Source organism: Chionomys nivalis, chromosome 11, assembly GCF_950005125.1.
Source record: "Chionomys nivalis chromosome 11, mChiNiv1.1, whole genome shotgun sequence".
NCBI lineage: Eukaryota > Metazoa > Chordata > Mammalia > Rodentia > Cricetidae > Chionomys > Chionomys nivalis.
In genome coordinates, this window is record NC_080096.1 from 1023285 (window position 1) to 1044349 (window position 21065).

The 21065-nt window shown below is 49.5% G+C and overlaps 1 protein-coding gene and 1 non-coding gene across 4 annotated transcripts in view; one reads left to right on the plus strand and one right to left on the minus strand.

Moving 5' to 3' along the window:
* The window catches only part of Prkcz (protein kinase C zeta), a 102043-nt gene that overhangs the window by 21667 nt on the left and 59311 nt on the right, over nucleotides 1-21065 (plus strand). The window lies entirely within an intron of this gene.
* Nucleotides 12081-12206, minus strand: LOC130884534 (U6atac minor spliceosomal RNA). The gene has a single exon (XR_009058060.1). It is a non-coding gene; the product is annotated as a U6atac minor spliceosomal RNA (small nuclear RNA).

A 21065-nucleotide genomic window follows, 5' to 3' on the forward strand; every position in this document is an offset into this window, starting at 1 on the left:
AAGAGCCCATATTGCAGTCAGTTGTCTCCTGGCTTTTCTTGGCAGGGACAGTTCCTCAGGTGGCCCTTGCTTCTGTTTTGTGAGGACTGGAAGGTGCTGACTGGATGTGTGACATCCTTCACTTGGGTTTGTCTGGTACGTTCTCACCTGGTATCTCGGGGCTTGGGACGGAAGACTTGGAGGTGAAGGACCCCCTTACCATCTCAAAATGTCCAGCTTTCGTGCAGCTCAGCCTTGCTGACGATGTCTCTCCACCAAGAGGTGGCCCTCCATGCTCCTCACTGCATAGGAGAAGGTTGTTGCACAAGGTGGTTCTCATCGTCCTTCTTGAGGGGGAGGGAGGAGCTACACAAATAACGCTCAGCCTCCTCCGTAAGAATCTTGTCTCTTCTCGCAGTTACTAATTGGTTGGATTCCCACCTGTGTCACGTTAGTCTTCTACTTGTTCTACTGCCCCAGGTGACCCGGCCTTGGGCTCTGGAGCCCCCTCAAGTTTGCTCTGGAATGGTGACAGAGGGCCAGGAGATAGTGGATCTCTGGCTAGATGTGGTGGCTTGAATGACAATGGCCCCCCATAAGCTCCTGTTTGAATGCTTGGTCCCCATTTGGTGGGATTGTTTGGGAAGGATTAGAATTGTCATTGGGGACAAGCTTTATGGTTTCAAAAGACTCAACTCCATTCCCAATTCCTGTGCTCTCTCTCTCTATCAAGATGTGAGCTCTCAGGGCCAGGTGGTGCACGCCTTTAATCCCAGCCCTCAGGAGGCAGAGGTGAGTTCAAGGTCTACAAAGCCAGTTCCAGGACAACCAAAGATAGAGAAAACGTGTATCGGAAAAACAAAAAATAAAAAAATAAAAATAAAAAATAGAGATGTGAGCCCTCAGTGGATCCACAGTGATGTTGCTGCCATTGGCACTCGTCCCTTCTGTCCTGGGTGACTGCCTTTTCCTCCGGAGGCTATGTGTCTGGGAGAGAGGGATTTGGGGTCTTGTGTGTCCAGGTGTGTCCAGGTATGCACAGAGAGGCTACAGGCATCCTGAGTCCTTCAAGGACAGACTTGGTAAAGCTCAGTCTTGGAGCCAAAAGGCAACAGAAGAAAATGACTTTGAACAAGGACTGTAATTAATCATTTTGTAAATATAAAACACTTGATTAAGTGTTCAGCACAGGCAGGGAGTCAGGAGTTATGCCCTCCTTGATTTAAATCCTTCTGCCAGGCCAACTCCAAGCTTTGCGCACCGCGGGACTCACATAGTGAGCCGCCAAGGGAGACGTCTCATCCCAGGGGCTTTATTGGAGAAAGACTTCACCTGGGGTCCTTGCCTGTCACAGCACGTCAGAGTTCTATCTCTTTGGTTGGCTGTGGGCTGCCCCTCACCTTCATAGTGGGGATGGCCAGCTGGGTGATAGGTGCCCACCTCGGGTAGCTCCTTTGTTCTTTTCATCTCTTGTCTTACTCAGTTTGGAGTTAAGGTCAGTTTTAAGTTCCCCAGACCTAGTTCTCCATGACATAGCTCTCTCCTGTGTCACTGGCCTCAAGATCTTTGGGTTCTTGACTACATTTTAGACCCCTCTGAAATCACAGCAAGTCTTCAATTTATAATGGGCTTGTAGGGCCCATTGTAGAGCCCATCGCTGGCACAGCCCTAGAATCCCAGCAATCAGGAGCATCAAAAATTCAAGGCTACCCTGTGTTTCATGAATTTTATCTTCTGGCCTCATCTTACCCAGGTAAGCCAGGCCTGTGAAGGACATTCCACATCACCCAGGAGGGTCAGGCACAGAGTGTGGGACAGATGTCATATGTTGCAAGGAGGGCGAGGCCACTTGTTCATCCCAGCCACCCAGCTAGCTTAGCCCAGAAATAACCACACAGAAACTGTATTAATTAAATCACTGCTTGGCCTATTAGTTCTGGTTTCTTATTGGCTAATTCTTACATCTTAATCTAACCCATTTCTATTAATTTGTATATCACCTCGTGGCAGTGGCTTACTGGGTAAAATTCCCAGCATCTGTCTCTGGTGGTTCCATGGCATCTCCCTGACTCTGCTTTCTTCCTTCCAGAATTCATTTCTGTCTTCTCCACATACCTAAGTTCTGCCCTATCAGGCCAAGGCAGTTTCTTTATTCATTAACCAATACAAGCAACACATAGAAAGAAGGACCTCCTACACCAGTCATAGGTAGGTTGTAGGTGGGGGTCCCCTGTAAGCTGAGCTAGGTGTCTAAATGAGCTCAGGTCGGGTCTTGAGGCAGGACAGTGGAAGGAGCAGAGGACCTGAATGCCGTGAGCCCTGTCACCCTCTGCTTCGGTTGTGTGTGGCCCGTGAACCTGCCATAATTCCTGGTTGTGGAATTGTAATCCTTGGAAAATATATGTTCTAGCAAAAATGTATCAGTAGTATTTTTCAAAATCTCTGCACACTCATTTAAAGAGAAGATAAGGATGCAGAAAGCAGATGAAGTCTGCCTTTTGGGGATGTTCACAGGGTCCCGCATAGCTGCCCTCCCTGGAGCCGTGCTAGGTGGCACACCCAACACCCCTCTGCTCACGTGTGCAATGCTCTGCACTGCGTCTCAGAATCCAGGCTCAGGCCTCTTAGCCGCCGTGCCACTGCTTGCCAGCCAGGGAGTCCCGAACCAGCTCTCATGCAACCACAGCGCGTATATCTCCCCGTTTGCCAGTGCATGGATGACTTTGTTTTTGTGTGTTTGTTGTTCTGATGGTTGAGCTAGAGTCTTGCTATAAAGCCCAGACTGGCCCAGAACTCCCAAGCCTACTGAGCTCTGGGATTATAGGATCCAATCGCTATATATTTGTTTAAAAATAAATCACTTGTCGTCCGACTGTCTGCTTAGAGCCAGCGCGCATAGTGACTCTGTCACACACAGAGGGACATCTGCAGGTGCAGAGAACAAGACTGAACGGTGGGGAGGCTGCTGACCCTGGTCCCCCGCCCCCCCCCCCACCGTGCTTGGCGGTGTCAGCATCATGGGTGGGTTTTCCAAATCCTATCTGCCTGCCGAGGGCTTGCAGAGCAAAGGTTTCTTTTCTGCTTTCATTTGTGTTGTGGTAACAGTGTCGTTTAAGGAGCTGTTCTTTCTCTCCTTCCTGTTAAAAATGAAAACTGACATTATTAAGTCAGGATTTTGTGTGTGTGTGTGTGTGTATGCGCCACACACATGCATGCTTGTCTCAGATGCCTGAGCTGTCACTCCTTGGGCACCATTCACCTTGGATTTTATTTTTTTGTAGATGAAAAAAAATTTTTTTTGAGGTAGGGTCTTCACTGGCCTGAAATTTCCAAACAGATTAGGCTGGCGGGTCCTCAGTCTTACAGATTCTCTTGTGTATCTTTCCCCAATGTTGAAGTTATAAGTAACAGGCCACTAAACCTGTCTATAAAAAACAAAAACAAAAGACAAGTTTCTAAAGATCTAACTCAGGCCCTCATGATTACAAGACATGCACTTTTTTTTTTAAAGATTTATTTATTTATTATGCATACAATGTTCTGTTAACATATATACACCAGAAGAGGCACCAGATCTCATTATAGATGGTTGTGAGCCACCATGTGGTTGCTGGGAATTGAACTCAGGACCTCTGGAAGAGCAGACAGTGCTCTTAACCTCTGAGCCATCTCTCCAGCCCCCAAGACATGCACTTTATTGACTGAGCCATCTACCAGCTCAAGGAGTTTCGTTTCTCTAATTTTACGTGTGGGTGTTTTGCCTGCGTAGATGTGCGTGCACCACATGTGTGCCTGGTGCGTTCAGAGGACAGAAGATGGTGTCAAATCCCGTGGAACTGGAGTTATAGGAGGTTGTGAGCCGTCATGTAGATGCTGGGAACCAAGTCTGAATCTTCTGCAAGGTCAACAAGTGCTCCTAACTGCTGAGCCGTCTCTTTAGCCCCCAAGGATTTTCTTGAAGTTTAATTTGTTATAATCTACACCTGTCATCATTTAAAAATTTTTAATTGCTAGGTGGTAGTGGTGGCGCACGCCTATAATCCCAGTACTAGGGAGGCAGAGGCAAGTGGATCTCTGTGAGTTCAAGGCCAGCCTGGTCTACGGAGTGAGTTCCGGGACAGGCTTCAAAGCTACAGAGACACCCTATCGAAAAAACCAAAACCAAAATATTGAATTAATTAATTTGTGTTTGTGTGTGTACGAGGGTGTCTTTGTGTGCCTGTGTGTGTGTGTGTTGGGGGGTGTTCCTGTGTGCGTGCCTGTATAGGTCAGGGAACAGCTTTCAAGAACTGGTTCTCTCCTTCCACTATGTGGGAGTCAAATGCAGGTCGTCAGTTTGTGGCAGGTGCCTTTATCCACCGAGCCATCTCGTCAGAGCCGTTGATTTCACCACGTTTAGCAGGTAGGCGCTCCCTTCACAGCCTGGTGCTTTGACACATTTCTCTTTTTTCTGACGTGATGATCACCTTGCACTTGCCTGAAATGAGCCTGCCTCTGAGGTATCTGGCTTTCTTCTGCAGGTGGAGAAAGGCATTTAAAAGCCCTCCCAAGTGTTTCTCACTGCTGGGCCCTGTGGGCTGTGGGTCAGGCTGAGCTGAGTGTTAGACGTACACTGTCTCCCTGTCCTGTGCTGAACCACGACTCCCCTAGCCCAGTTCCTCTGCTCTTTGTTTTAATCTCCCCGCTGAGCCATTAGCCAGTCATATCCAGCCCTGTGCTCTGGCTCCATAGGCAGACACAGACTCTGGAGCAGCCCTACCGCCGTGTACAGACCTGGATTCATGGGGCTCCGGCCTGGGGGAATGAATTCTTCTTGATGTGCTTGCTCTCAGGATGTTCTTCTCGGTGGCCCTGCCCTGGGTATCGTGGTCAGCTGGGTTTATTCATCTGTTTGCAGTAGTTTTGGTTGTTCCCTCATATTCTTGTTTGACACACACCGTTCATCCCAGCACTCAAGAGGCAGAAGCAGGCCGATCTATGAGTTTGAGGCCAACCTGGTCTGCAGAGCGCAGAGTGAGTTCCAGGGCTACATAGAGAAACCCTGTCTCAACAAAACAAAACAGAAATCACACGTGTGTGTGCGTGTGTGCACATTTGCAGTTTTTTGTAAAGTGTAGCCTAGTATTTATTCTTGTCAGTGTTTTACTTTCTCTCATTTAGTTAAAAAATTTAGTTGTATTTATGTGTTTGTGTGTGTGTGTGTGTGTGTGCGCGCGCGCGTGCCATACTGTGCATGTGAGGCCAGAGGACAGCTTTCAGGAGCTGCGCTCTCCTTCCACCGTGAGTCCTGAGAGTCGAGCTCACACCTCGGTCTCAGCAGCAAGTGCCTGCCCACTGAGTCTTCTCATCTCCGTCAACTCTTTTTTTAAATATAACTATTTGTATGTATTTAGGTAGGATGAGAATAAAAATAAAAATAACATGTTTAAATACCAACAAAGACCTCAAACTTGATGTAATCCAGGAAAATGATATTAATTAGACCCATCATTTATTGTCTGCTTTGCATGTTGCTGTATTTTCCCCCAATATTTTCTACTGGCAAGCAATTTGATTTACTCAACTGACAGTTTTTCAATATTTTCTCTTTTGCAAAAATCTCCAGAGAATTCAGCTTTTTTTTTTTTTTAATAATAATAGGGTTAGCGAAAGACAAGAAAATTACTTATGACTCTTTAGAAAGTCTTTTCAAACTGGGCATCGTAGCGTGTGCTGCTAAAACCCCAGCTCTTAGGAAACTGAGAAAGAAGGGTGAGCCATTCAAAGCCAGCCTGGTGCGTGCAGTTAGTGCTTCAACAAAGGTGTTAAGATGAGTCACTGCACGAGGAATCTCAGAATACCCCACCAACCTGCGGGTCTCCAGTGGAGAGAATGAGCGAGATTTCCCCAGAGTGTTCCTGTCAGAACTGTCGGAACAAAAAGGAAAGCTGGGCATGGTGGCACACTGTAGTCCAGCACCAGAGAGGCACAGGCAAGAGGAAACTGGTCTCACTGGCTGACCTGTGCAGCCCAGTTGGTCAGCCCGAAGTCCCAGGGAGAGACCCTGTCTCAAAACACAGGTGAGCAACTCCTGAGCAGTGCTGCCCAAGGTTAACCTCTAGTCTCCAGATACAAGAGCACACATGCATGTCTGAACATACATGATCATGAACACATACACGCACGTGCACACATACACACACACAGACACACACACACACAAGAGCTTCCCCCCCCAGATTTGAAAACAATCCTAAAACTTTATGTCACACCATCTTACCAGCCACTGTTAAGGTTGGAGGATAGAGAAGTTTTGTTTCGTTTTGTTTTATTTTGTTTGGAGACAGGGTCTCACTGTGTAGCCCACTCTGGCCTGGGACTCACGGGCTTCCTGTCTCAGCCTCATGACTACAGGGTTAGTTATGTGCCATCATTTCCAGCTCTTTATTTCTTTTTCTGATTTGGGGGGGGCGGATTTTTGGGGTGTATGTGTCTGTCTGTCTGTCTGTCTGTCTGCATGGGTTGGGCATGTCCACGTGTGTACATGCATTTAAATAGAAAAAAAAATCCTCTGTCTCTCTTCCACTCCATTCTTCAAGACACGCTGTCTTAGTCAAACCCAGACTCACTCACAGGCCAGCCTGCTCAGGAGACTCCCGTCTTTGCCTTCCCGAGACTGCGATTATGGGTGGCTTCTGTGCCTCCCAGCATTTATGTGGGTTTCTGGGGATCCAGACTCTGGTTTTCATGCTTCGTCAAGCACTTAACTACTGAGCCTTATCTCTAACTCCTCTTTAGTATTTCTCGATAGAACCCCGGGGCCTTGTGTGTGCCAGGCAAGTGCTCTAACCCTGAGCTATATCCTGTCCATTCCTTTAAACAAAGGGGATTCTGTAAAAAACAGATACAGGATGGATTTGGGGTGTCGCCATGTTGGGGGTAAAGACTAGACCTGCTGATGGCTGGAACCGTGGCGCCCCCCAATACCACATCAGTATGTTGGCCTGTGTCCTGAGACGCCAGGTCGCTCACGTGGCTCTGTTCATAAAACATGTATTCAGAGGGTTTTTTTTTTAAATTTTTGCATTTATTATTTTTGAATTTATTATTTTGTTCTCATCCTTTCTGTAAAAGTTTGGTGTCGTATTGTCAAGAACATCCCAGTATCTGAGCAGCATGTGATTGTGGCACCCATATAATCTGTTGTGTAAATACCAAAGCACAGTCTGGGTGGTTTGGGGCTTTGTTTCTTTCTTTTCCTGAAACAGCCTCTTAGAGAACTTACCGTGTTTTGCTTGTAGTTCAGTGGGCTGATCCACTATGCAGAGCAGAGCTGGGTCCTCTTTTCTCTGAGGACCTGCGGTTTAGCGTAGTGGTCAGAAGGCCCAGCCTTGAGGCTGGGGGATGCTGGAGATGGGTGTGAAGGGCAGGCTGCTTGGTGACTGGCACGTGCTGGCTGCCTGGACGCTTGGCTTGAAGGCGTCCTTTGTTCTGACAGTGAGCGCTGACAGATCTGAATAGTGCTTTCTCCTGCTGTGGGGGTTCAGGACCTTGGTTTGTAGTGATGATTCCACGGCCTCTGCTTCTGCAGCCGTAGGAAGGTCACTTTATGGTTGCTTAGCTGGCTGGTTCAGGTACCTCCCCCCTCTCCTTAGGTCACCCCTCCCTACAGTGGATCCTGTATTAAGGAAACCAGGGCGATAGCACCTCCTTACCAGACTCCGTGCCCTTCCACCTCCGTTGTGTATAGTCAAGACAAAATTGGGGCCTTCTGCTTTGGGCTTTACTTTTCTGCTTGGACAGTTCCTCCAACCAGAGATCGCAGTGGTCCTATAGGTTCTCTTCCTCCAGAGTCTGCTCAGAGACCTTGTTCTCCAGTCTCCTTTTGAGAAGTCCCATCCCCTACTGTGCCCCCACCCCATGAAGGTTTTAAAGGATGGGGTCTGTCTGCTTTGATCTTGGTGCATCCCTAGGTCTAAAAGTCCATGCCTGGGATCCCCCACAACCACTCCTCCCCAGGCTCCCTATCTTGGGCTAGGCATCCTTCAGTGAAGATGGTCTGGTGAGTGATGGCCTGCCCACCAGGAGCTGGCCCCAAAGGCCCCAGAACCAGGTCTGCCAGGAGGAGCTGGGCCTCACCTTTCCGCTGTCCCATGCGTGGTGTCAACTCCACTATCTAGGTCAGGCTGTGGGCAGCGTGGAGCCAGCTTGGAGTGGGTTACATTTCCAAGGACCATAATGGCAGCAGAGAAAGGTCTTCTACATTTGTATTTTGAAACTGTAAAAGCAATACATGCCAATTGCACAGACCCTGAAACACAGCAAAGCGTTAGAAAACTAAACTCGTCTATGCTGGTACCCTCTGGAGGGTACACCTTTCTTTGGTTCTAAGAGAGCCTTTCTGTGATAGAGCGCTACTTAAACCTCCCAGTTATTGGCTAACAGCTCCCGAGTCCTTGGTGAGGGCCCACAGTCCTTTCTCCCAGTGATTATTCCACTGAGCTTCCTTTCCTGGGTACAGAAGTTGAACTTCTAGAAGGACGTTGGTGTGTTTTATTTTCCGGAGGTTTGAGAGGGTTCTGAGCAGGGGGTTGAACTCTGGAAGGACGTCGGTGTATTTTATTTTCTGGAGGTTTGAGAAGGTTCTGAGGATCTAGCTCAGGGATCTTGCCCAGCATGTGCTACCTGGCCCCGTCCCCCACCAAAAGCTGAGAAAATGAAACCAACCAGTATATACAGTTAACTTGCCTGCAGCAAAGCAGAAGTGTGTCATTTCTCTGTCTCCCCTGACCCCCCACTCCTGGGAGAAGACAGCCAGGACCCCGGATAGGCTCTGACGTCCCTAGGAAGTTGCCACCTGTGGTGGTTTGAACGAAGTGTCCCCTCGTGGTCTCAGGCTTTTGTTTATCCCCAGCTGTGGCACTGTTAGGAAGTGTGGCTTTGCTCAGGAAGTATGCCCTAGTGGAGGAGACCCTTGCCATCCCCACCTTGCTCTCTGCTTCCTGCTTGCGGTTCTCAATGTCAGCGCTTCCCTTCTGGCTCTACCTGCCATGCATCTGTTCTGCCATCACGAACTCTTACCCTCGGGAATAAATTCGATAAGTTGCCCTGGCCGTGGTATCTATCACAGCAATAGAAAAGAAACAAATACGCCATCTCATTCCCTCATTAGACTTTGTAATGATGGTGTGTCACCCGCCTTCCCAGCAATGCCTCCTTGATAGTCTTATCCCCATTGGTGGTTATCCTAAGTTCTGTGTTTGCACCTTGGTGGCATTTAGTCATCCTAACCCCTGTGATGAACTGGAGCCAGGGGAAGGATGTAGAAACCACTCTCCTCCTGGTTTCTCAGTGTATAGACTGTGTGGACCCTGGAGACCAGGAAGGGCAGTTGGAGAGTGACCAGGAGTTGTTAAGAAGACTGGGTGTTGGCTGGGCAGCGTTGGCACACGCCCTTAATTGCAGCACTTCGGGAGGCAGAGGCAGGAGGATCTTTGTGAGTTTGAGGTCAGCCTGGTAGAACTCTACTGTAGAGTGAATTCCAGGACATTTAGGGCTAAACAGAGAAAGGCTGTCTCAAAAAACAAACAGACAGACAGACAGACAGACAACAATAAAAGAGAACCAGTTGAGATACCCTGTGGAGGTGGGAAAAGGGAAAGAGACTAAGCCAGGGGCTTCTACGTGGGTAGGTGGGCAGAGTGGCACCCTGGGATCAGTATGGTTCAGATTAATGGGGGAATCGGAATTGGCCTTCAGGGTGGATCACGGGATCCCAGTGTGGTAGTCTGTGTTAGAATGGCCCCCATAGGCTCGCTCATTTGAATTACATGTTTGGATACTTGATCCCCGCTGATAGAACTGTTTAAAAAAGGATTAGGAGGTGTGACCTTACTGGAGGAGTTTGTGTCCCTGGGGGTGGGCTTTGGGGTTTCAAAAGCTCACTCCAATCCCAGTTCTTTGCCTCAGGCGTGTGGATCAAATGTAAGCTCTCAACTAACTGCTCCAGCTCCATTCCGGTTCTCCTGCTGCCCTGCTCCCTCCATGTTCACCGTGGAATCTGACTCGCTGGAACCTTGTGCCTCACACCCTTTCTTTAAAAAGTTGCTTTGAAGGTGTTGTTTTGTCAGGGCCATAGAAAGGTAACCAGGATAGCCTGCAGAGCCCACATCCACTGCCATCTTTTCTGTCCTCTGCCCATACTTCTCAGAACAGAGTCCAGGCTGCTAATACCCTCCTCCTGAAACAGCCCACAAAGGGCCCTCAAGCCTTAAAATCCTGTGCAGACCAGAGAAGCCAGGATCGTGTTGCTAGAAAGAAGGCCATTGGTCTGTATCTGGGAGTCACTCGGTAACCCAACACAGTTCTACAATGACCGCTTGGGGGACGAGGGAGGCTGGGCAGTGTGACCACAGTCAAGATTATGAGGCTTTGTGACCCACAGGCCCTGGTGTTCACTGGGCCTGCAGTATCTGCCAAACAAGGTGATACTGGGAGTTGACCCTCCGCTGGCCTGGGCTCAAAGATCCTCCCAGTTTTCCAGTATTCCTGTGTTCTTGAACACGGTGCTGCTGTGCTTATGTCTGAGTGTAAGAAAGACCCGAGCCTGGTGGCTGTCTCAGCAGTCCAGTGTCAAAGATAGCAACACAGGTGAGCTTTGTTCCAAATCTGTCTCTGTCCTAAGAGCAGCGGCACCTACCGTAGAGCTTCTCACCCAGTCCGTTCTGGGGTTTACTCTCCTTACCCTGTTCTTCAAGGTCCCAGGCACAGTTGCTCCCTGGGAGGTGGGGACACGAGCAAGGGACTCAGAGTTCTTTCTGGGACTGTGACGTCTGGAGCCTGGAGTGAGGTCTGAGTGGAAGCGACGCTCAGGGTAAAGGAGGGCAGAGTTCAGCCTTTCGGGCATCTTCTTTGTGTGGGCTCCCAAAATAAAATGCCACAGCTGGATGCTGAGAGATTGCAGACAGACATTTCTCCAGGCTGAAGGATGGCACCAGGGTCAGGACACTGGTATCCACTGAGGTCTGCTTCCCAAAGACCCCTTTTATAAGACAATCCCTCTCTAAAGGGTCTATCTCCCTGGTCTACTCACCTTCCAGAGAGTTGAGCAGTCTCCCAGGAAGTTAGAATTTGACACAGACTTGTAGATGGTTGCACGCTCGGCCGCAGTACCAAGGCTGCAGGAAAGAAGGGTACACATTTGGTGCCACACCAGCAGAGGGTTTTACCTCCTACCTCACAACCAAGGTGTGGGCAGGGCTTTGAGAAAGACGCTTCATCTTTCCTTGGCTTGTAGATAGTTGCCTTTGTCTTTTCGCAAGTTCAGCTCCTAGCAGGGCCGTTGAGAGGTGAGACACCCGCTGGTCATGTCATGGGCTGAGAAGTCTTTAATCTCAGCTGCCCCTAGGCCTTCTGTCGTAGATGCTTCAAAACTGTCCACCCATCAGCACTCATGTAGCTGACCATACACTGTTACCCTGGGGTCTGTGTGGCAGGCCTTGACTCAGCGTCTCTGTAGTGTGCTCTTGACCCTTATCCCACCCATCATGAGAGCACTTTCCCCTCAGCCAGCTCCCTTCCCTCCTAGTGCTGTCCAAAGACTTCTCTGGATACTTAGACATGGACCCTTGCATACTGGTTTTATTTTTTGCAGTGCTGAGCCAGGGCTCTAGGAGTCCTGGCTGTGGGATTTAGTTGTTTTGGTTTAAGGGCTTGGGTTTATTTATTTTTAAACCTTGTTACGTGCAAATATTTCAGCCCTATCACATGTTCAAGGTGCAGACGAATTTTTCTTTACACTAATCTAAACTCTCGATCTAAGCAGAGACAGAGACCACTTCGTAAATGTCATTCCTCGAGAATGCCAGTATGCCTTCTTCCCACGAGGGTGCTGTAATGGAGACTTGTCGTTTGTGTTGGTTGGCCTGCTGATTGTGGCAAAATGCATGTGAATAAAGAGCACTTGCTTGGTGTCCAACACTCACATTGGTCAATTACAACTACCTTTAACTCCAGCCTGAGGAAATCCAACACCCTGTTCCAGCCTCCCTGGGCACCTGTACACGCATAGTGTGCACGCACAAATACACAAAAATACTCATAAATAAGGTAAATGCTAAAAAATACACATAATGTAAGATGCTACGAAGTAGGTGGCAATGCCTTAACCGTATGCGTGTTGTTAGGCCCAAGGGCCTCTTCCATCCTTGTCAAGGGGAGTGCTAACCTTCTCTCCTTTCATACAACACTACACATAATGTAAAACTGAACATTTTAACTAAGTTAAAGGCTATAACCAGCATTATGCAATCAGTCTCTATGATTTTTCATCCTACAGAAAACCCCTAACTGTACCCTAAGTACCAGCTCACCTCCCCCCACCCTGGCACCACTGGTCTGCATTGTGAACCAACTGGCATACTTCCCATAAGGCCTTACACAGGACCCATCCTTTTGTAGCTGACTAATTTTAGGGTAATGTCCGCAGGGCTCATCCATGTTGGGGCTTCTGTCGGAATTTCCTGCCGTCTTAAGGCTGAATAGCATTGCATTGTGTGTGGCCATCACATTTTCTTTGTGCGTTCATCTGTAAATAGTTGCTCGGGTTGCTCCCACCTCTTGGCTGTTGTGGACAGTGCTGCCGTGGACAGGGATGTGCTCACAGCTATTCAGGACCCCGTCCTCTGTCCTCCGGCACACATGCCCAGGAGTGGAACTGCTGCATCATATGGCGGTGCTATTTTTATTTCCTGAGAGCTCTGTACTGTGGTCCATAGTAGCTGTACTATTTGACATCCTTACCCACAGCGTACAATGGTTGCAGGTTTTTCAACATCTTTTTTCATGGTTATCTATTTAATCAATATTTATTTGTTTGCTCTGGGTAGGTGGACGTTTGGGTACTCAGCATGCGTATGGAGATCAGAGAACAATTCACAGGAGTCAGTTCTTTTTCCATCATGTAGATTCTGGAGCTCAAACTCAGATCATCACCCCGAGTCCTCTCTTCAGCCTTCTTGTTTTTTGTTTTTTAAGACAGGGTTTCTCTGTGTAGCCCTAACTGTCCTAGATGTAGCTCTGCAGACCAGGTTGGCCTGGAGCTCACAGAGATCTGCCTTTGCCTCCTAATGCTGGGATCAAAGGTGTGCACACCATCTGTGTGTGTCCTGCTATAATGTTTTGATGATGCTTATTTTTTACTTATTTTGTGAGTGGGGGGTATGAGGAGGTTTGCTGGTTTCCCTTATTTTGAGAGAGTCTTACCATGTAACTCAGGCTGCCCTTGAACCCAAAATCCTCCTGCCTCAGCCTCTGGAGTGTTACAACTGCAAGTAAACACCATTGTACGTTGTTAAATTTTTTTAAGAAATATTTTTAACTTTATGATTAAAAATTGCAAATAATAAAACGTGTCTTTACAGATAATTTTTATAGTATGAAAAATCACCTCTAAGGAATAAGGTTTGGCTGGGTAACAATGTTAATCCCAGCACTCGGAGGCAGAAGCAGGTGGATCTCCCAGTTCAAGGCCAGCCTGGGCTACGTCGCGAGTTCTAGGACAGTCAGGGCTGAGAAACCCTGTCTTGAAAAGACAAAACAAGATTAAAAAACAAAAAGAAAAGATAAAAGACAAGGTTTGTGTAGAGAAGAAGTGTTGTCAGGGGACATTCCACAGCTCCTGGGGACGCGTGTCTCAGGTCACAGGTAGCTTCTTCCTCCTCGCCCATGGTGTAGAGATGAGATGGAAGAATGTAAGCCTTTCATCCCTTCCCCCAGATACTCGATCTCATGCACAATCTGGTCAGGGGCCACTGCTCTAGGGACTCCTGGTCCCGGCCCCCTTTGTAATACATGTTCTGTATGTTCTGTTATCCCGTGTGCTCCTTCCTTCCGATGGGAGCATACGCGTGAGGCAGCCCCACTGTTCCACAGGGAGTCTGTTCAGGAAGAAACCCATGGTAGTAGTAAGGAGGGAGGTAGACACATGTGTCTGCTGAGCCCAGGATACCCCATGGGGCGGAGCAGCAGACTCCTGAGGCGCGTTCCCCTCCAGCTCATGGGGCAGCTTTTGCGCCTGGGCCGGAGGCCTCGGAAGGTCCTTCTCTACCAATCTTCGCCCCTTCAGGAGGTGCTGTGAGGGCAGGGGGACGTGAAGCCTTTGTGTGTTACTTTTTCAGGATGTAAACTTCAAGCTTAGAGGTGTTCTTTCAAGATTAGCTGCTTTGTTTTTTGTTAGGGGAGAAAGGGGAGCTTTTTATATTTATTTATTTATTTGGTTTTTCGAGACAGGGTCTCGCTGTAGCTTTGGTGCCTGTCCCGGAACTAGCTCTTGTAGACCAGGCTGGCCTCGAACTCCCCAGAGATCTGCCTGCCTCTGCCTCCCGAGTGCTGGGATTAAAGGTGTGCGCCACCACCGCCCAGCCAAAGGAGAGCTTTTTAAATTTGTTTTTAAGCATTAAAGGAAGCCTGAGGTCTGTTCTCAGCGTGAGCAGACACAGGTGTCAAGTGTGAGCAGTTAGATCCTCTTACTCAGATTATCTGGACTGAACAGGGTCGTAACCCCTGGGAGTGGGCGGAGGCTTAATGCATCAGGATCAGGTGGTCAGGTGGGGGTGAGAGACTAAATTCTCAGCAGTGCCATTAAAAATACCCAGGACATTATGCATAATGGGCCCCAGGTCACTGCTGCACAGGGCCAGACCCGACGACACCAAGAAGCCTGGGGTCAGGCACCCTGCAGCGCTGTGGAAATGTTGGCGAGGGGGAAGGGCAGGGCCTGTGAGGCGCTGCTTAGAAAAGAACATGCAGCCGAGCCCTGCAAGCCACCCCTCCCACGTCTGCACATTATGGACGTGGGGCGAGGGGGAGTTCCACTCTTTCCCTGGAAGCACTCTAGCGATTACACGGCACTCAACATCTCTGGTCCCACTGGCCTCTGGCCTTGGTAATCGGGCGTGACCAGCGTTCTCTGTGGCACCCAGAAACCGCTCCCCTTAATGCCCAGGCTCAACTGCTGCCCTTGTCTTAGAGAATAGTGTACAGAGATTAGGGGGGCACAGAAAGACACGATCCCAGCCTTTCTAAGCTATGAGTGGATGGGGAAAGGAGGGCAGATGAGTCCAGACATAGACCTGAACGGTTGCTTCTAGTCAGGATCGCAGACACACAGTGTAAGTGGCCGCAACACGAGGGCCAAGGCAGAGGGTGGGAGCTCCTGGGAAACGGCAGCCGCATGGGCAGCACCAGGCCCTGGGCGTGGGAGGAGGCACTGCCATGATCAACATGGTTATTTCTAAATTTGAGGTATATATCGTTCTCTTCACACCTTCCCTTCCCCTCCCTTCCCACCACCCACTTCCCTGAGATGCCATTGTATGCGGCTGTGACCACTGCCCAGTAGCTGAGAATCAAATGCCCACTTTGGAGCTGGGGGAGTTAGACACCGAAAAGTGGCCAGGAACACAGCGTTCACGGTTTTCCGCCCGGAGCACAACGGACTGGCGTGCTCAAAGCCTGGTGAATCTTTACCTTTACCATCTGCGCACACAGAGAACACCTCAAGAGGAGTCGGGGAAACCTAGCCAATCTCATGTCCCTTCAAGCTGAAGGCTCAAAGAGCAGCTGAGGCCTCTTACTGTCAGTTTTTGCAAGGTGCTGTTCTAGCTCTAAAAAGGTTCCCAGAGGCCCCTGGTCTTCCTCCCAAACCTGCAGTCAGCAGGAAGGACTGCCCGGAGGTGAGGGCAATTATCCGTGATGGCCAGGCTGCACCTGGAGCAGAGGCAGGAGCAGCCCTCGCACGTGAGCCAGATTGCGCAAGCAATAAGAACTTCCCCGTGTCCACCGTGCAGAACCAGAACCGAGATAATGATCAACCAGACTGTGCCCTCATCAGAACGGCGTAATTATACGTGCCTTCTTTCTGCCCCTGCCCTGCTTAAACCTAAAACTTATGCCCAAGACCAGAAGGTGTGCATTCTTTATTAAATCTTCATTGACTTGTGTCTGTACATGGCATATCAGGACAGCTGGTCGTGCCTACCCTACTGGGGCTCCCAAAGCCACAGCTCTTGCCCTGAAACTCCTGAAAGTCAGATTTCTGCTTTACTGTCGTTACTGGGGACACAAGGAAAAGCTTGTCTTGTGATTTTGTTTGTGGACGCATGAGTCAGCTGATGGCGCCACTCCTAGACCTGGGGCACCCCTAAGCCGGTGCCCAGATCCCTAACACCACTGCAACACTTTCGTGTTAGTTGCTTGTCTCTCTGTAGCCCAACACCGGACAAAGCAATGGAAGGAAGGGCTTGTATTGGCTCACGGAGCGAGGGTGTACTCCATCATGGTGGGGGAAGACACAGCAGCAAAAACACGGCCATGGCAGCCGGTCACCTTGCATCCGCAGTCAGGAAGCAGGAAGAGGCGGGAGGCAGCTGTGCGGTTCACTTTCTCCGTTTTACTCAGCCCAGGACCTCAGCCCATAGCATGATGCTGCCCACATTTAGGGTACATCTGCCCACCTCAACCCATAGCATGATGCTGCCCACATTTAGGATACATCTTCCCACCTCAATGGGATGTAACCTAATCCAGAAAAATCCCTCACAGATAATGCCTGGAGGTTTGTTTCCATGGTGATTCTAAATCTTGTCAAGTTGGCAGTCAAGATTACCCATCACAAAGTGTTATCTTGTACCCAGTTGAACTTCCTCCTGCGGTCCTTCTCCTTGACCTAGCCAGAGTATGTATTACATGGTTGTTACGGCGATGACCGGGGCTTGGCTTGGGGCACAGCCTGGAGTTCCTGAATAAACATTGTGTGGGGGCAGGGGCCAAACAGGTCATGGAGGCCAGGGTGGGTCTCCAGTGGACCAAGTGTCTTATCCTGTCTATAGTAGTGTTGGATGCAGTGTGCCCAAGGGTACAGCCCAGCACCTTAGGTCTCAGTGTTCTGGTGACATCAGAGGCTGATTCATGTTTGAAGTAGCTGCTGCCAAGCAGCTAAGAATAGTGCCACCACCCAGCTGACCCTGCTTCTTCTCACTCTCACCTTAGGCAAATAATGTCCGTGCTCTTGGGCCTCAGGTTCCTCAGATGCCAGGGGTGAAGACAGATAATTGATTGGGTTTCCTAAGGCTCCAATGCAACAATGTGTAAAAGTGCCCAGCCCCAAGCTGGTTTCATTAAAACAAGTCCCGAGAGATTGTGAACATGACCATCTACCCCCAAGGCACTCCACAGTGACTCTGAACCTGTGATGTCGGAATAGTAGCTGTGTGGCAGCTAGTTACATGTGAGGTCCAGAACGGAGTGGACACATGTCCCCAGTAAGACCTGGGGTACTGCTGAAGTGGGGAGTTCAACCTTGACCCTGCTGTGAGCACAGTCCCCAACCAGGTTACCTTGTAGCCCCAGGAAGCCTCCAGACAGGTTCTTAAGAGTCTGAACTCCCCCTGAAGTTGGATGTTCGTGGGCCAGGCTCACTTGTGGGCTGGACAGCAATTTCTATGCTAGAAACTGCTTTTTCTGCAAATATTTCATATCGCAGCAGTTGGGGTGAAAAAGCAAAAAGAAAAGTTAACTAGCTAATAGGCATGCAGAACTTCACTGCGTTGGTAGTCACAGAGGTCAGAGCAGTGAGTATTCACGCCGCTTTGATGTCTCCAGCGGCGTCCTGACTGAAGGGGCAGATCTAGGCAGCTGTCTGCTGCATGAAGGTAGGTACTTGGCAGATTCTGACCTCCTTTTTAACAGTGTGTGTGCGCGTGTGCGTGTCTGTGTGTCTATGTCTGTGTGTGTGTGTGTGTAGGTAGATACTTGCCACCATTCATTGGCTCCTGGTAAGGCATGCTTTCAGTGTGCCTGGGCTCCAGGCTTGGCGTGATGAACTTGCCTCAGGCCCCTACTCCTGGCCCTGGCACTTCCAGTTTGATGAAGGTGTCTGAATTTGCTGCAGGTACTGCTGAATCAAGTTCACTCAGCCAGCAAGATGGGGCCTGAGCACTGAGGTGGTGGGATCATGTGCTGCTTGCGACCTGGGGGCCTAGAGCAAGGTCCTCACTCAACCAGAAAGGGTTTGTTTTGTACCTGTCTGTACGCTGCTGCTTCTGGGTTGTCCTGGAACTCACTCTGTAGACCAGAGATCCACCTGCCTCTGCCCCACGAGTACTGGGATTAAAGGTGTGTACCACCACCGTCCGCTGGGTTGTTTCTTAGATGAAGACCCAGTTGTGTGTGACCTAGGAGTTCCCTCATCCCCAGTCACTGGAGGGGGTGGGGTGCATATCTTATCCTGAGCTGCTGGGACATGAAATCAAGAAATAAATGTGACAGTGTAGCTTGATTTTTTTTTTAATTTATTTTTTATTTTTTTTGCTTTCTACAGCTACCCTCAAGGAACATTCTGAGTTTTTCTGCTTAGAGCCCTGTAATTCATTCATTCACTCTGTCCCTCCACATAGTTTAATGTGCCCCCTGAGGGCTGGGCTGGCAACACCGGGGTACAATAGGGAGAACGCTCCCCTGAACTGTCCTGTGTTGAGAGGTGGACAGGTAAAGCACAAAGCAGAGGTCGCTCACACAGACAGTGGCTTACGATTCCAGACACAATTAACATTATCCACCGCGGAGGGTCCATGACAGGCAGGGCAGCACCAATGAATGACCAGATGACCTGACCACGGCAGTAGAGGGTGGCTGAGGGTTCATAGGTGGAGGGGCAGATGCTCCAAAGGCCGTGAGGGGTCTGGTCTGTTAAGGTAACCAGGAAGACCTTGCTGGGCAAACCAGCCAAGTGTGAGGGAAATGGGGTGTATGTGATGGACAACGGAAGTCAGGCAAACATAGGAGTAAGGGGGGAGGGGGGCAAGACAGCTAGGACGGTGGGGAGGATGCCTCGAGGGGCTGAAGGGGAACAAAACAGGCATGAGGGATGGGAGGATGAGGCGCCCCCTCCCCCCAAGTTAATTCTGTAAAGCTGAAGGAGTTGATTCGTCGAGATCTAACTGTGACCTATTTTCTGTTCCAATTAAGTTGAAAGTCGTTTGTCAAGTTAAATGGGATCGTTTGCGAGGAACTGAAAAATCTCGAAGCACGCTTTCAGGCTAATAGGTGCTCGCTAAGGGTTCCTAAGAGTGAAGACGGGGCTCAGGGCTGTGCATCTCCATAACTGGGTATGACACAAAGACCTGCTTGGAACCTTCTAGTCCACACTTGCTCCTTTTCGTCCTTCCTGTGACTGTGGGGTGTCCGCAGACTTTAGGTGCTTGCCGTAGCTCAAATTATAAACCTGGGACCCAGCTGGCCCCGTGCTCACCAACACCTCCAGATTTTCCTGGGCCTAGTGTTTCTTGGCTGTGGTAAAGTTACTTTGCCAGACAGTTGAGAAATCTGCCACATGGAGAGACACATCCGGGCACTGAGGTTCCTAGGGCAGTGATTGTGTGCAGGGGGTCGCCCTCTGCCAGGGGAATTTGTTCTCTGTTTCTGCTCAGCAGCCCTGCCTAGTGGTTCTTTACCTTCTTTTTTTTTTTTTTTTTAGTTTTTCGAGACAAGGTTTCTCTGTGGTTTTGGAGCCTGTCCTGGAACTAGCTCTTGTAGACCAGGCTGGTCTCGAACTCACAGAGATCCGCCTGCCTCTGCCTCCCGAGTGCTGGGATTAAAGACGTGAGCCACCACGCCCGGCTTTGGTTTTTTTTTTTTTAGTTGAAGATTTATTTATTATGTATACAACTTTCTGCCTCCATTTATACCCACACGCCAGAGGAGGGTGCCAGATCTCTTTACAGATGGTTTGGAGCCACCATGTGGTTGCTGGGAATTGAACTCAGGACCTCTGGAGGAGCAGACAGTGCTCTTAACCACTGAGCCATCTCTCCAGCCCCCTTTACCTTCTTTGTCTTACTGGCCTATGAGGTCCTGGGCCTGCCTTGGCTTGGTATCTAAATACCGTGTCCTTTCTCACTTGTAAATGAAATCAGGTTCTGGGAACAGTGAACACGATGGCAGGAACATAGGAGCTCGCAAGTCTGATCCCCGGAAAAGTAAACAGAAAGTGGAGACCTGTGTGGCCACACAGGAGACTTTATGGGGAGTTCCTAGCTCAGGAGCTTGGAGCATAGCAAATAGGCAAACCTGCCCTGGGGGAGACAGGACGGAGGGACAGGCATCCCCTGTGGTCTGCTCTGGTAGCATCAGTCCTCAACAATGCTGCTTTCCTGACCACACCGTCCAGTGCGAGAGTCCAGTACGGCTTCCTTACCCTCACCACCGCAAAGTGTGGGTGCACCATGAGGCTGACCACTCCACAGGCTGGTTGGAGCCAGTGAGAGATGGAGAAGGGGACAGGCCTGTTGGCTATCGTCAACCTGGGTGACCCACGTCAACCTGGGTGACCCACGGCTCCACTCAGCGGCTCCTTCCTTACATAAGTTGGTGGAGTGGATGGCCTCATGTTTGTTTGTTTGTTTGTTTGTTTATTATGTGTACAGTATTCTGTCTGTGTGCAGGCCAGAAGAGGGCACCAGACCTCATTACAGATGGTTGTGAGCCACCATGTGGTTGCTGGGAATTGAATTCAGGACCTTTGGAAGAGTAGGCAATGCTCTTAACCACTGAGCCATCTCTCCAGCCTGGCCTCATGTTTTTTGAGACAGGTTTTCTCTGTTTATCTCTGGCTGTCCTGAAACTCACTCTGTAGATCAGGCTGGCCTCGCATCTGAGGATTTTTTTTTTTTTTTTTTTTTGCTAATACTTTTTAAATTTTATTTTTAGAGTGAGGTAGGATCTCACTGTGTAGCCCCGGCAGGTCTTGAGCTCACTATCCTCCTGACTCCACCCCGACAAAACAATACACCACCTCCCCAGTGCATTTTTTCTTATTTTTCCAGGTACTCTAGTGTTGTTGTTGTTTATTGTGTATGGGTGTGTTGTTTTCACATATGTCCTTTCGATGTCAGAGGAGGCCACAAGAGGGAGTCAAATCCTCTGGAACCAGAGTGACAGTTTTTAACCCCATCGCGGGTGCTGAGAATGGAATCCGGGTCCTCTGGAAGAGCCTATGCTCTTAACCTCTGCGCCATCTCTCCAGCTCCCTGCCTCCCTCAACACATTTC